This window comes from Pseudorca crassidens, chromosome 11 (assembly GCF_039906515.1).
Source record: "Pseudorca crassidens isolate mPseCra1 chromosome 11, mPseCra1.hap1, whole genome shotgun sequence".
Classification (NCBI taxonomy): Eukaryota; Metazoa; Chordata; class Mammalia; order Artiodactyla; family Delphinidae; genus Pseudorca; species Pseudorca crassidens.
In genome coordinates this window covers 89,118,086-89,133,667 of record NC_090306.1, presented here as the reverse complement: position 1 = coordinate 89,133,667, position 15,582 = coordinate 89,118,086, and positions in this window count along the sequence as shown.

Sequence of the window (15,582 nt, the reverse complement as noted above, 5' to 3'; positions counted from 1 at the left end):
GGGTGGCCACTGCTTTCTCCCCAGAAGGCTCCACAATTGGCCCTTCCAATGGGTGTCCTTTCTTGCCTCCAGTTGATGTGGTACTGCCATGCTCTCCCAGGTCAGTCTTAAATTGTACTGGACAGACATTCACTGTGTGGATGGGACCATTCTTCTCAATATGCTCCTGGGCCCTCGCCTAGGCTCCCCACTGGTGACAGTGTGTGAAAGGCAGGGATTGTTAACAAAATATCCAATGACACTTGTTAAAGATGGTGAGGTGTCGTCTTGACTCAGGCCCATCGTGATAGATACAGGGACAACTGCAGAGGGATTTTACAGTGAGGGAGAGAGGTGGGGCTCAACTCCAAATACAGCACAAGCAAAAGAGCAGGGTGGGTGTGAGTGGATGGAAAATTACTACGAGGAAACATCAGGAATAAGAGCAATTCTGGCTAAACTGACCTAACGGGATTCTTTGCTGAAGACAGGCCAGGGTGATCAAACACTGCCTGGGAGAAGATGGAGGATGAAGAACCCATCAGATATCGAGTGATCAGATATCAAGGGTAAGGGGTTCTGGTTAAACTGACTTAGAGTTCTTGCTAAAACTGGGTTTTACAAGGAAGTGCAAAGATGGACCTAGGAGAAGTTTCCAGAGCCTGACAAAAATTTGAATCTTTGTCAGGGTGCAGTCAACACTGAAAGAAATCACACCTAGAAATGCAGTAACCACAGCCTAAGGGTTCAAGAGACGGCATGGTTGGAAAACGTCTTGTTCTGCATTTACGCTATAGAATTCCAAATGGCAAATTTTATATGATCAGAAAACAAATTATCGTTCACGGTTTCCTGCACACCTCTGGTAAGACGAGTGTTTGTGGCTGCCATTAACAAAGCACGAGAACGACCTTTGAGAAAGCTGTTGGAAGTCCATATTCACTGGGGTAAGATGGATGATGCGGCAACACGAGGAATGTCGCAAACAGCAGTAAATAAATGGTATTAGGGAACTGCAGAGGCCAGAAAATCTATACTGTTTCCATACAAATAGGTCCTGAAGAGCCAGAGCATTGCAAGTAATAACAGTTTTACTCTCTTTATCTTCACAGTGGGAGACATTAGCCAGGAATGACACATTTGACGATAAAGAACACAGAAGATGGTGCCTGGACCCTATGAAGAATCTTTGCATTCATTGAACAATCAACAAAGACGTAAGTACCTCTTTTCTACTCATTATACCAAATTTTCATCGATATATCTATACTTCACATGGGCCCAAGACTTTTGTAAAATGTTTAAAATTCAAATTGCTTATGAGGTCCAGGGCCTTGCAAAGCTTTTCCTGGAGCCCCTCACACCCTAGAGGTCATGCGACATCCAATATTTGGAATCTAAATACAGATATTCCCAAATATCTGTGTAATGGTGTACTTCAAAGTTATTCATTGTAGCTTTGTTTATAATAGCAAAGGAAAACAACTCAGGGTCCTGGTGGAATAAATTGTGGTACAATCACACCATTGAACATAGCACAACTGGGAGACAAGAGGAGTGAGAATTATCTCTACAAACTGATAGGGGGAGACATCCAGGAGAAAGAATGAGGTGAAAAAAGCAAGGCATGGAAAAGTGTGTAAAATATTCTCCTTTTTTGTAAGAATGAGGGAAATAAGGATAAATATTTGAGAAAGAAACACTGGAAGGGAAAAAGGGGGCGGGGGAATTGTTACCTATGGGGACAAAGCAATAGGGTGCTCAGGGACAGGGACAGGAGCAAGACTTGTCAGTGCATACCTTTTATGTCATTTTGATTTTTGAACCGTGTGGGTATTACTTCTTCAAAAAATAATGCAGGGCTTCCCTCATGGCACAGTGGTTGAGAGTCCGCCTGCCGATGCAGGGGACGCGGGTTCATGCCCCAGTCCAGGAAGATCCCACATGCCGCAGAGCGGCTGGGCCCGTAAGCCATGGCCGCTGAGCCTGCGCGTCCAGAGCCTGTGCTCCGCAACAGGAGAGGCCACAACAGTGAGAGGCCCGTGTACCGCAAAAAAAAAAAATAAATAAATAATAATGCAAAATTTTTACCTGAAAAATATATTCTTTGACCTACTGTTCCCACTTCTAGAAATCTGTTCTAAGCGAATAATCAGAATGTACATTGCAGCAATTTTCAGCTTGAAATTTCTCATTTGCAAACAGCCTAAAAGTTAAAAAAAGATTAAATATTTAAAGATTAGATACAGTATGTTATACAGGCAATGAATTCATATTTGAAAAATTCTTTGATGAGTTAGAGAAATATTTGTGACAATGTGCGACCAGCACTGTGTACAAAATGACTGATGGAATGATTCCAATTTTTAAAATCATCAAAATATTTTAAATGTTTTTTCCTCTGTATGAGATGATTACAGATACTTTTTTCTTTTTAGAACTCTTCTGGATTGTCCAAATTTTCATTATTTTTTGAGTTCCTTCATAATTATTACTTTTCTAGACAATCAATCCCTATCTCTAATGAGTATTTAGTTATTGTTCAGGCTCTTAAAAAGAAGAAAAAAAAAAGATCATGGCTGTCAGGAACAAAGAGGAAATGGCGAGGAAGAGGAGAAGCCTGCTGTCCAGAGAGTTGGCGGCTCTGTCCCCTCTCCTGTCAAGTTGCCATGTCTCTGTACAGTGGGCTGTTCCTGCTCCCTCTCCCTCACCATTTCCTCTCTGCTTTGCACCTGACACCCCACGACCTTTTCTCTTTCCTCATCTTCTTTGACCTCTGGGCTACATCTCAGGTGTGCCAAGATTTTCTTACTTATGACTTTGGTTTCCTAGGTATAATGACAGGCAGGATATAAGCAGAGCTCGCATCCCAGCTTTACCCCTTCCTAGCTGTGTGTCAGTGGGCCACATCACTCATCCTAGCCTTTTAATTCAACAAATATTTGAATCTACCTAGCCGATTGATTCAATTTAACTCAAATATTTATTGAGCACCTCTTTTATGCTAGGCATTATTCTAGGACCTGGGGCACATTGGTAAACAACTCAGATAATAATGTCTGTATGGGAGCTATATTCTAGAGTGGAGATTGAAAATCAGTCAGATGATGATGATATCAGTAGAGCAGAGGGAAGCAGAGTACCTTCCATGAGATGTTCAGAGAAGCCCTCTGTAGGGGCTTTGAGCTACAATCTGTGTTTCTAGAAAGGACCACATGTGAAAACCTACGGAGGCTTAGCATTTCAGACAAAGGAAATGCAAATGCAAAGTCCTTGAGGAGAGAATGAGCTTGATCTACTCTAGAAACTGATGGAAGGCTAGTGTCTAACTAGACGACATGCTGCTTTTTTTTAAGTATTTTACATTTTATAATTTTTTCAAAATATTTCTATAACTTTTTAAAAATTAATTTTTATTGGAGTCTAGTTGCTTTATAATGTTGTGTTAGCTTCTACTGCACAGCAAAATGAATCAGCCATATATACACATATATCCCCTCCCTTTTGGATTTCCCTTCTATTTAGGTCACCACAGAGCATTAAGTAGAGTTCCTTGTGCTACACAGTATGTTCCCCTCAGTTGTCTATTTTGTACATAGTATCAAGAGTGTATATGTGTCAATCCCAATCTCCCGATTCCTCCCACCCCACTGCTTACCCCCTTGGTATCCATAGATTTGTCCTCTACGTCTGTGTCTCTATTTCTGCTTGGCAAATAAGGTTAGACGACATGCTTCTTAAGAAGAGGAACCACGTCGTACTTTTGCTTTATTCTCCAAAGCACTGTGTATGAGTGCATACACAATTACATATTGTTTGGTAACGGTGAGCAATTTTCTAGCATGTTCAGAGCATATATGATTGTGATTCAAGAGAAATTCTTTTAACTATGGTAGATTTAAATTTCATTTAAATTCAAAGATTGACTTACAACTAAAGTCTTCCATCACTTAGCTAACCCAGACCGAAAGATGGAGTGCTATATTTACCTGTGGGTGTTGTTGACAGGGAGCATGGCAACGCCCTCTGGCCTGGGCTGTGTTGTCATGTTTCTCTTTTCAGTATATATCTGACATCAGAATCTCCATTTTAATAAACATTACACTAACTTTGGAGCCATATTGAGCTACTAATTTGATATTCTATCCCTCAATAAACCTATTTTTGATAATTCAAATAGTTACCAAAAATGCATTTTTTTAATGGAGGGGCTCTATCTGTGTTATATTAATTATTGACCACCTCATTGTTATACAGGAATCATTACTCATCATTAAACTTATTTTTAACTTTTTAAATTTGTGCACTTTTTTATTGTGGTAAAATATACATAACATAAAACTTAGCATTTTAACCGTTTTTAGCGCACAGTTCTGTGGCATTAAGTACATTAAGTTCATTCACATTGCTGTACACCCGTCGCCACCATCCATCTCCAGAACTTTTCCATCATCCCCCATTATCAAATTTAAAAATATGTTTTAATCCCGTTGTTACCATCCATAGAACATTTACCTAAAGATGCCCATGTAGAGGGAGCAGTTGGACTGTAATCAATCACTGCAATTTGCCTTTATGACTTTTCACTTAGGATGCATATTTGGAGCCAACATACATTTTATCCATAGATCTTAGTACCAGCAGCTTCCAAATCTGAAATCACACAGAGCCTCTATTTGTCTCTAGTTTCAGCTGCTCTGGATGAAGATACCCTGTCTCTTTGAGGTATATTTTCCGGCATTTCCAAAAGGACTTTTGTGAACACCACATTTTAAGTCAGACCGCTCCAAACACACTCTACACACGTGGAAAACTCTTCCAGGCATTTTCACGCGGTGCAGTGGCAAACACACCAGGAACCTCATTACCTTCTTATGGATGATAATGGCTCAGTGTGTCGACACAAATAATCAATAACCAAACAACAATAGGAACAGAAGAGAGTTTTATCTGAGCCAAACTGAGGACTATAACCTGGGAGACAGCCTCTCAGATAACTCTGCTCTAGAGAAGCATGGTTTTCAGCACCGTTTTATATCTTGTCAGAACAAAGAACATCAAACAAGTCAAGGATACCTTCCTTCAAGGTTTCAAAAAAAAAAAGAAAATCAGCACGTACACAGTGAGTCAGTATGGCCTTGGCACCCAAGAAGGGAGTCATCATCACAGGAGGACTAGAATTGGCATCCCCGGAAGGGAGGCATTTAGTCATTATTTTTAACATGGACATTCTTTACTTCTGGTCCATGTACCCTTTTCTTTAGTGATTAAAGCAGATGTACAGTGTATGTATGATAGGCCATAAGCAGGCTGTTTTAGTTAGCATAAAATTCAAGTTAGCTCATGTATAAGCCAGAATGACTTCCCCAGACTTCAATATGTGAACATTTCTCCCATTAAGTGTCGGCATATAATTAGACCTCAATAAACAGTCACTATCAGTGAGTTCCAGAAAGCCAGCTGATTTACCAAAAAAGCACAACTCTGAAACAGCATGGACCTGGGTTCTAATCTCAGTTCCACCCTTATGCAACCATGGGACTGACTTTAGGCAAATCAACCTCTTTGAGGATCAGTTTCCTTCTTCATAAAACAGTGATGATAACTACCTTACAGATTTCACAAAGATTAGGAATAAAGTTTGTATATTATAAGGGCTGAATGAAGAGTAATTATTGGGAGACAATGTTTTCCACAATGTTTTCAGTTAAATAGATCCACTTCTCTGTTTGGTGTGTTCTAGAGATGTGAATGCTGGGTTTGAATCCTGTCCCTGAATGAGCAGCTCAACCTCGGCTGTTCATTTAACCTCCAAGACTCAAGTTTCTCATTCATCAGAAGGGGGTAGAATATCAATCCCAATTTCCCAATTCATAGAGGAGAAATATTTTACATTTTGGTTCACAAAAGAAGACTTGTAGAACATTGAAGAAAGGTTTTTGTTATATATGGATTTCAGTGGCTTTATTAATGCACAATTTTCATAAAAATAAATTGCACCTACTTAAAATATAAAAAAAAGAAGAGAGTAGTGATTCCTACCTCATGAGGTGGTTGGAAAAATTTAAAAGATCAAGTGTCTGGAACGAAATAGCAGGCAGGTGGGATGTGCTTGACAAATATTAGTTTTTCCACCTTCCCCTAAACTATTTCTATAAGATTGAAATAATAACAGTAGAATCAAGAATTACAGACTGAAATATCTGTGAGAAAATCAAGTCCACCTGAGTTGTCCACCCAAGTGCAGGAGAGTCCCCCCTCTGAAGGTTATGGCAACTCCAGGGGTAATACACACACTGTCCATTCTTCTGAACTCAGGTATCGGTGGTGGATCTGATGACAGTTCACAGCACTGAGTCAAGAGGTATGGTCTTTAGTGCAGTCATTTGGTAGTTGCCATTGCTATTTTAATTGTAAGGTCAAAGAGTCTTTGAGAAACCAGAGACAGAAAAAAAAAATAGTTTTAAATATGGAAAACCTGCACAGTTACAGCTGAATTTTGGGAAACTAAATTGCCAATCCATACACTGTGGTTTTGCAGGGGGCATTTGGCTGGTTATAGGAAGGAAAAATTGCTATTAAGGAGAAAGGAAAGAAACAACTCTATTGTTTCCACATTTTAGAGGGCAGACCAGTTTCAAGATGGCAGAATGGCCAACACTGAAATCTCACCCCTTCTCGCCAAATCCAGAAAAATGATAGATAAAATTTTTTTTTAAAGTTGTAAAGCCCCCCCAGCAAGAGCTGCCCCCTCCATCCCCACAGCTTCTTCTCACTTCTGCAATGCGTTTGCAAGTTCTACTCCCTAATGCATGTTTCCTCTGAGAGCTGCGACAGGGGAGCCACAGTAGCTCAGAAAACAGCTGGGAGAATTCTGAGCTCATAACAAGAATGACAGAGCACAGGAAGACAGTCGACCTGATAAAAAGAGATTCATCCGATGTGTTCTGGGGGCGGGTGAGAGGTTGCGGGTGGAGGGAGGAGCCTGTTTGAGGTACTCCCTAGTGGACATTTCTGGTAATGACAGGCAAGGTCACTGGGCAGACCTGGAGAGAGAATTTTTCTGCATGAGACATTTGTCTATTTCTCCCATTTATTTATTCAGTCATTTGTTTATGTCAGTATGGACTCATGAATATTTCATTTATACTTTGGGTTATAATCCAATACTATTTTATTATTTTGTAACATCTTTACTGGAGTGTAATTGCATTACAATGGTGTGTTAGTTTCTGCTTTATAACAAAGTGAATCAGTTATACATATACATATGTTCCCATATCTCTTCCCTCTTGCGTCTCCCTCCCTCCCACCCTCCCTATCCCACCCCTCTAGGTGGTCACAAAGCACCAGCTTATCTCCCTATGCTATGCGGCTGCTTCACACTAGCTATCTGTTTTACATTTGGTAGTGTATATATGTCCATGTCACAGTCTCACTTCATTGCAGCTTACCCTTCCCCCTCCCCGTGTCCTCAGGTCCATTCTCTACATCTGCATCTTTATTCCTGTCTTGTCCCTAGGTTCATCAGAACCTTTTTTTTTTTTTTAGATCCTATATATATGTGTTAGCCTATGGTATTTGTTTTTCTCTTTCTGACTTACTTCACTCTGTAGGACAGACTCTAGGTCCATCCACCTCACTACAAATAACTCAATTTCATTTCTTTTTATGGCTGAGTAATATTCCATTGTATATATGTGCCACGTCTTCTTTATCCATTCATGTGTCAGTGGACACTTAGGTTGCTTCCATGTCCTGGCTATTGTAACTAGTGCTGCAGTGAACACTGTGGTACATGACTGTTTTTGAATTATGGTTTTCTCAGGGTATATGCCAATACTACTTTATTTGATTGCTCAAATTTTGCCCAGCTCTGGCCATTAGGAGCTCTTTTCTTTTCAGTAGCCTCCTGTATCACTTTGACACACCCAGTTCTTGTGGGGTTTGTGTTCTCTTTTTTCTTTCTGTGTGCTTTCTTACGTTCTAGCACTACAAGATGCTCCCAGCTCATCCCTTTTTTTTCTATAGTGCTTTGAATTAATAGAGTTCGATATGGATTTTTAATGTATATGTCCTCAATATTTGTAGTGTGTTATCTCAGGACTCCAGAGAATAGAAAAATTATTTTACTGCAGTTAGATTTTTTTCCAGGACTAATTCTTTCCCATATATTATGCATATATGGTGTCTGGAAAGGAGAACATCGTCCACCCTACCCTTGTATTGTTTCATCTTGGTCTTAGAAAAGAAGCATTCTCCTGTGATGGATATAAAGACTTACTAGCTTTGTGTGTCATAAGAGACGTTAGAATGTCTTTCTATTCCAGAGGCTTATATCATGTTTCCTGAAAGTACTATAGCACCGGCATCTTCACCTTACTGGGCTGTTTGTCTTTTGAGCAGTAGGAGTTCTTCATATATAAATTCTCTGAGAGATATGTGCTTTGCAAATTTTGGAGAACTTGCCTATTCACTTTTTTAAATTAAAATTTAAAATTTTTACTTTTTTACATATACTTGACATATAACATTCTATCAGTTTCAGTTGTACAACATAATAATTCTGTATATGTGTATATTGTGAAATGATCACCCCAATAATTCTAGTTACCATCCGTACCCACACTTAGTTACAATTTTTTTCCTTAAGACTAGAACTTTTAAGGCTCATCTTTTACATTTCCTGCCCCAGTCCTAGAATCAGCAATTTCTCCAAGGAGCCCTGATTCCTTTTATTGGTGAATTAGAAACCACGATCTGGGCAGTAGGTATATTCGTTGCTGCTGGGGAGTTGTTCTTTTGCCTGGAAGAACAACTCCCCAGCAGCAATGCTGGGGAGTATGTGTGTATACACACATGTTTCCTCATCAAGGAAATATATGTGTGTATACTAACCTATGCATATACATATACCTATGAATATTTCTATATGTAACCATATATATCTATATTAGGATAAACATGAGTTCATGCTGATGTCTTCAACTCTAATCCATTACCTCCCAGATTATTCTAGCCTCTTCTTGATTATCTGTAAACTCTCACTCCAACAATGAGAAGCCTGGCTCACCATCTGCCATATATTTATTTAATTGTTCAGTTCCAATACACATGTAACGGGGTATCAGAATTGTTAACCTGGACCCCCATGGGACGGCCATAAAACTTTATTGTGTCTAATCAATTTGAAATTGTCTTGTGTTCTGTGCTGTGACATTTTGCTTCATTGTCTCAAAGTTTTCAGTAAAAGGATTGTAACATATAACATCTTTGTAGTAAAAGAAGAAAAGCCTTTCGGGGCAGGAGGGAAAAGAATACAAAGCAAGGGCAACGCCCCCGAGGCATCAAGAATTCAAAAGTTACAGGATTTAAGGCAAAGAGGACTAGGAGAAGTCCTTTCTCCTGTCCTTGGAAATTTTCAGAAATATTTCTAAAGGTTTGGGAATTGTCATACTATGTGGGATGAGGCTTTTTTTTTTTTTTTTTTTTTTGGCGGTACGCGGGCCTCTCACTATTGTGGTCTCTCCCATTGCGGAGCACAGGCTCCGGACGCGCAGGCTCAGCGGCCATGGCTCACGGGCCCAGCCGCTTCGCGGCATATGGGATCTTCCCGGATCGGGGCACGAACCCGTGTCCCCTGCATCGGCAGGCGGACTCTCAACCACTGCGACACCAAGGATGAGGCTTTTATTCTTCAAGATAAGCTAGGCTAGGATGGGGTAACAAGTCAACTCTGGAATCTTAGTGGCTTCACACAGTGAACCTTTTAGTCGGGTGTGGGTCATGAGGTTCCTCTCTATCTTAGAGCTACGTCATCTTGAACACATGGCCTCTAAGGTCACTGCAGAAGAGAACGCGAAAGCTGGGGAAGTATGCATTTTTAAGGACCGGGTGTGGAAGTGGCGTACATCACTTCTACCTTAACTGAAAGGAGGCTGGGAAATGCGGTCTTCCTGCGTACCCAAGAAGAGAAAAAAGGAGATGAAATTTGGTGGAACACATGACATTTGTCTCCACCACAGCACTCACGACATTTTATTTGGATATTACACAACTCAGGAGGCTGAAGTGCTTGAAGCTATTTGGGGAACACAAGAAAGAGAAACACACAGCAAGCCAGCTCAAGTCATGGAGTCACCACGTTACCAACTCCTCGGGGCAGAAAACCTGATTGATTTATATTGGGTCTGGCGTTCGATCGACTGAGGCCAAGTAAGGTCAGGGGTCACTAGGTAATTGGATTGCCTCTTCTGGCACTGTGAGCTCTCTAAGAGAGAGGGCAGAGGGGAGGACTGGCATCTCTGGGGTGCACACCAAGTCAATCTGCACATCCCAGGCCAGGTGACCTGAAAGGCTCTTTTATCAGCTGCTAGAAATAGACCAGGAAACAACTTTTGCCTTATACATTATATGTTACTGTAACCAGGCACTTTCAGAAGTAAAAGTTGCAAGGTAAAATTGTATAACCTAAATAGATCTAAAAGCCTACACACAGAATATGCATAGAAAACACTTGGATTTTTTTTTTTTAATGGTAAATCTCCAATTTTCCCTAGATTGTTTAGGAAGGAGGATACCCTTAGATTGAATATGACCAAATCTCTTCTCCTCATATCAAAATGAGTTTCTATCAGGTAAAACCACAGAGAATGGAAGCAGCTCTAGAACTCCTGCAAGAATGAGAGGTAAATGGATTCAGTCTCAATCTTGGTTAAGTTAACCTGTATTCTGTGAGCAACTCTGGGCCCAGGGCTGGGCAGATACTAAAATACCATTTGGGTTCAGTCTACTTTGTGGTGGTGGTAAAACCAAAAAGGCTTTAAAGGTGATTTCCAGAAGTGTTTTGTTTTTGGTTATTCTGCTTTTCCCCAAAGGCAATAGTCAGTAGCTTTGGGATGTAGGTTTCCTCTGTCTTGGCATTCTACTTCCCTTGGTGAATTAACAGTTGATTGTGCTATCAGTACTGGGGCATTACTGTCATACACAGAGTGTGAGTGTGTGTGCCTGTCTGCACGTGCATGCGTGTGCTGTTTGTACTTGACTATCAAACCTGGACTTGATGCTATGATTTGCATAAGATGGTATACATCATATATGGTGATAAACACCATATAAGGCACCAGGAAGGTAGCTTAAACCTAGTACTGCCTAAGTTTTGTTAAACAGTTCCTCTTGAAAGGACATCCTTTGAATAGGGGGTTGTGTTGCTGTAGCAGATGAATAAATATGCATGATATATACATTCATTGGAAAGTGTTTTATACAAATTATTACTTGTGCTTTGATTCCCTAGTGCCTTAATGGTTTCTGCTAATAGCATTTCAGAAATTAAATATAACAAAATGTGAGATGCCTAGCTCATATAGATGCTAATTAGATTTGGCACAGTCTCGTGATTTCGTAAAACTTAATATTAAAGAGACAGTTTTTATAGGGATCCAATGCAAGCTGATCTAGACCATGAGTGGAGTTAATGAGCTTTTGCTAAGCGCCGTATGTGACACCACTCCTGCTGTTAGCGCTCAGGAGAGTTCCAAGGATGAAATGAGGTACTTGCCGTTCTTAGTAAATACTCTCTGAAGGGGTCAAAGATTTACAGATGAGAAAATTCATAGCAGTTACTGATAAGAGTAAAAATTGTAAACAAACTAGGTGTCCAACAATAGAATAATGATTTTAAAAACTATGGCACCTAATTTGCAAAATATATGTAAAATATGTATCATCATGTACAATCATATTTTCCAAAAACATTTAATGACATGGGGTAAATTCTCACAATATAAGTGAAAAAATCACGATATATGCACTTTTTTTTAACATCCTTATATGAGTATAATTACTTTACAATGTTGTGTTAGTTTCTGCTGTATAACAAAGTGAATCAGTTATATGTACACATATATCCCCATAGCCCCTCCCACTTGAGCCTCCCTCCAACCCCTCTAGGTGGTTACAAAGCACCAAGCTGAGCTCCCTGTGCTATGCAGCTGATTCCCATTAGCTATCTATTTTACATATATAGCTATATAGTATATATGTCAATGCCACTCTCTCATTTCGGCCCAGCTTACCCTTCCCCCTCCTCTTGTCCTCAGGTCAATTCTCTTATGTCTGCGTCTTTATTCCTGTCCTGTCATTAGGTTCATCAGAACCTTTTTTGTTTTTTTTAGATTCTATATATATGTCTTAGCCTACGGTATTTGTTTTTCTCTTTCTAACTTACTTCACTCTGTATGACAGACCCTAGGTCCATCCACCTCACTACAAATAGCTCAATTTCGTTTCTTTTTATGGCTGAGTAATATTCCATTGTATATATGTGTCACATCTTCTTTATCCATTCATCTGTCAGTGGACACTTAGGTTGCTTCCTTGTCCTGGATATCGTAAATAGTGCTGCAATGAACATTGTGGTACATGACTATTTCTGAATTATGGTTTTCTCAGGGTATATGCCCAGTAGTGGGATGGCTGGGTCATATGGTAGTTCTATTTGTAGTTTTTTAAGGAACCTCCATACTGTTCTCCATAGTGGCTGAACCAATTCACATTCCCACCAGCAGTGCAAGAGGGTTCCCTTTTCTCCACACCCTCTCCAGCATTTATTGTTTGTAGATTTTTTTGATGATGGCCATTCTGACCGGTGTTAGATGATACCAGATTGTAGTTTTGATTTGCAATTCTCTAATGATTAGTGATGTTGAGCATCCTTTCACGTGTTTGTTGGCAATCTGTATATCTTGTTTGGAGAAATGTCTATTTAGGTCTTCTGCCCATTTTTGGATTGGATTGTTTGTTTTTTGATATTGAGCTGCACGAGCTGCTTGTATATTTTGGAGATTAATCCTTTGTCAGTTACTTCATTTGCAAATATTTTCTCCCATTCTGAGTGTTGTCTTTTCATCTTGTTTATGGTTTCCTTTGCTATGCAAAAGCTTTTAAGCTTCATTAGGTCCCATTTGTTTATTTTTGTTTTTACTTCCATTTATCTAGGAGATGGGTCAAAAAGGATCCTGCTGTGATTTATGTCATAGAGTGTTCTACCTCTGTTTTCCTCTAAGAGTTTGATAGTGTCTGGCCTTACATTTAGGTCTTTAATCCATTTTGAGTTTATTTTTGTGTATGGTGTTAGGGAGTGTTCTAATTTCATTCTTACATGTAGCTGTCCAGTTTTCCCAGCACCACTTATTGAAGAGCCTGTCTTTTCTCCATTGTACATGCTTGCCTCCTTTATCAAAGATAAGGTGACTATATGTGTGTGGGTTTATCTCTGGTCTTTCTATCCTGTTCCATGGATCTATATTTCTGTTTTTGTGCCAGTACCATACTGTCTTGATTACGGTAGCTTTGTAATATAGTCTGAAGTCAGGGATCAGATTCCTCCAGCTCCACTTTTTTCCCTCAAGATTGCTTTGGCTATTCGGGGTCTTTTGTGTTTCCATAAAACTTGTGAACTTTTTTGTTCTAGTTCTGTGAAAAATGCCGTTGGTAGTTTGACAGGTATTGCACTGAATCGGTAGATTGCTTTGGGCAGTATAGTCATTTTCACAATGTTGATTCTTCCCATCCAAGAACATGGTATATCTCTCCATCTGTTTGTATCATCTTTAATTTCTCTCATCAGTGTCTTATAGTTTCTGCATACAGGTGTTTTGTCTCCTTAGGTAGGTTTATTCCTAGGTATTTTACTCTTTTTGTTGCGATGGTAAATGAGAGGGTTTCCTTAATTTCTCTTTCAGTTTTTTCATCATTAGTGTATAGGAATGCAAGAGATTTCTGTGCATTAATTTTGTATCCTGCTACTTTATCAAATTCATTGATTAGCTCTAGTTGTTTTCTGGTAACATCTTTAGGATTCTCTATGTATAGTATCATGTTATCTGCAAAGAGTGACAGTTTTACTTCTTTTCCTATTTGGATTCCTTTTATTTCTTTTTCTTCTCTGATTGCTGTGGCTAAAACTTGCAAAATTATGTTGATTAATAGTGGTGAGAGTGGGCAACCTTGTCTTCTTCCTGATCTTAGTGGAAATGGTTTCAGTTTTTCACCATTGAGAACAATACTGGCTGTGGGTTTGTCATATATGGCTTTTATTATACTGAGGTAAGTTCCCTCTATGCCTACTTTCTGGAGGGTTTTTATCATAAATGGGTGTTGAATTTTGTCAAAAGCTTTTTCTGCATCTATTGAGATGATCATATGGTTTTTCTCCTTCAATTTGTTAATATGGTGTATCACATTGATTGATTTGCATGTATTGAAGAATCCTTGCATTCCTGGGATAAACCCCACTTGATCATGGTGTATGATCCTTTTAATGTGCTGTTGGATTCTGTTTGCTAGTATTTTGTTGAGGATTTTTTCCATCTCCATTTATCAGTGATATTGGCCTGTAGTTTTCTTTTTCTGTGGCACCTTTGTCTGGTTTTGATATCAGGGTGATGGTCGTCTTGTAGAATGAGTTTGGGAGTGTTCCTCCCTCTGCCATATTTTGGAAGAGTTTGAGAAGGATAGGTGTTAGCTCTTCTCTAAATGTTTCATAGAATTCACCTGTGAATCCATCTAGGTCCTGGGCTTTTGTTTGTTGGAAGATTTCTAATCACAGTTTCAATTTCAGTGCTTGTGATTGGTCTGTTTATATTTTCTTCCTGGTTCAGTGTCAGAAGGTTATGCTTTTCTAAGAATTTGTCCATTTCTTCCAGGTTGTCCATTTTATTGGCATATAGTTGCTTGTAGTAATCTCTCATGATCCTTTGTATTTCTGCAGTGTCCGTTGTTACTTCTCCTTTTTCATTTCTAATTCTATTGATTTGAGTCTTCCTGTTTTTTCTTGATGAGTCTGGCTAATGGTTTATCAATTTTGTTTATCTTCTCAAAGAACCACCTTTTAGTTTTATTGGTCTTTGCTGTTGTTTCCTTCATTTCTTTTTCATTTATTTCTGATCTGATCTTTATGATTTCTTTCCTTTTGTTAACTTTGGGGTTTTTTTTATTCTTCTTTCTTTAATTGCTTTAGATGTAAGGATAGGTTGTTTATTTGAGATGCTTCTTGTTTGTTGAGGTAGGATTATATTGCTATAAACTTCCCTCTTAGAACTGCTTTTGCTGCATCCCATAGGTTTTGGGTGGTTGTGTTTTCATTGTCATTTGTCTCTAGGTATTTTTTGATTTCCTCTTTGATTTCTTCAGTGATCTCTTCGTTATTTAGTAGTGTATTGTTTAGTCTCCATGTGTTTTTATTTTTTACAGATTTTTTCCTGTAATTGATATCTAGTCTCATAGTGTGGTGGTCGGAAAAGATACTTGATACTATTTCATACCTCTTAAATTTACCAAGGCTTGATTTGTGACCCAAGATGTGATCTATCCTGGAGAATGTTCCATGAGCACTTGAGAAGAAAGTGTAATCTGCTGTTTTCGGATGGAATGTCCTATAAATATCAATTAAGTCCATCTTGTTTAATGTATCATTTAAAGCTGTGTTTATTTATTTATTTTCATTTTGGATGATCTGTCCATTGGTGAAAGTGGGGTGTTAAAGTCCCCTACCATGATTGTGTTACTGTCGATTTCCCCTTTTATGGCTGTTAGCATTTG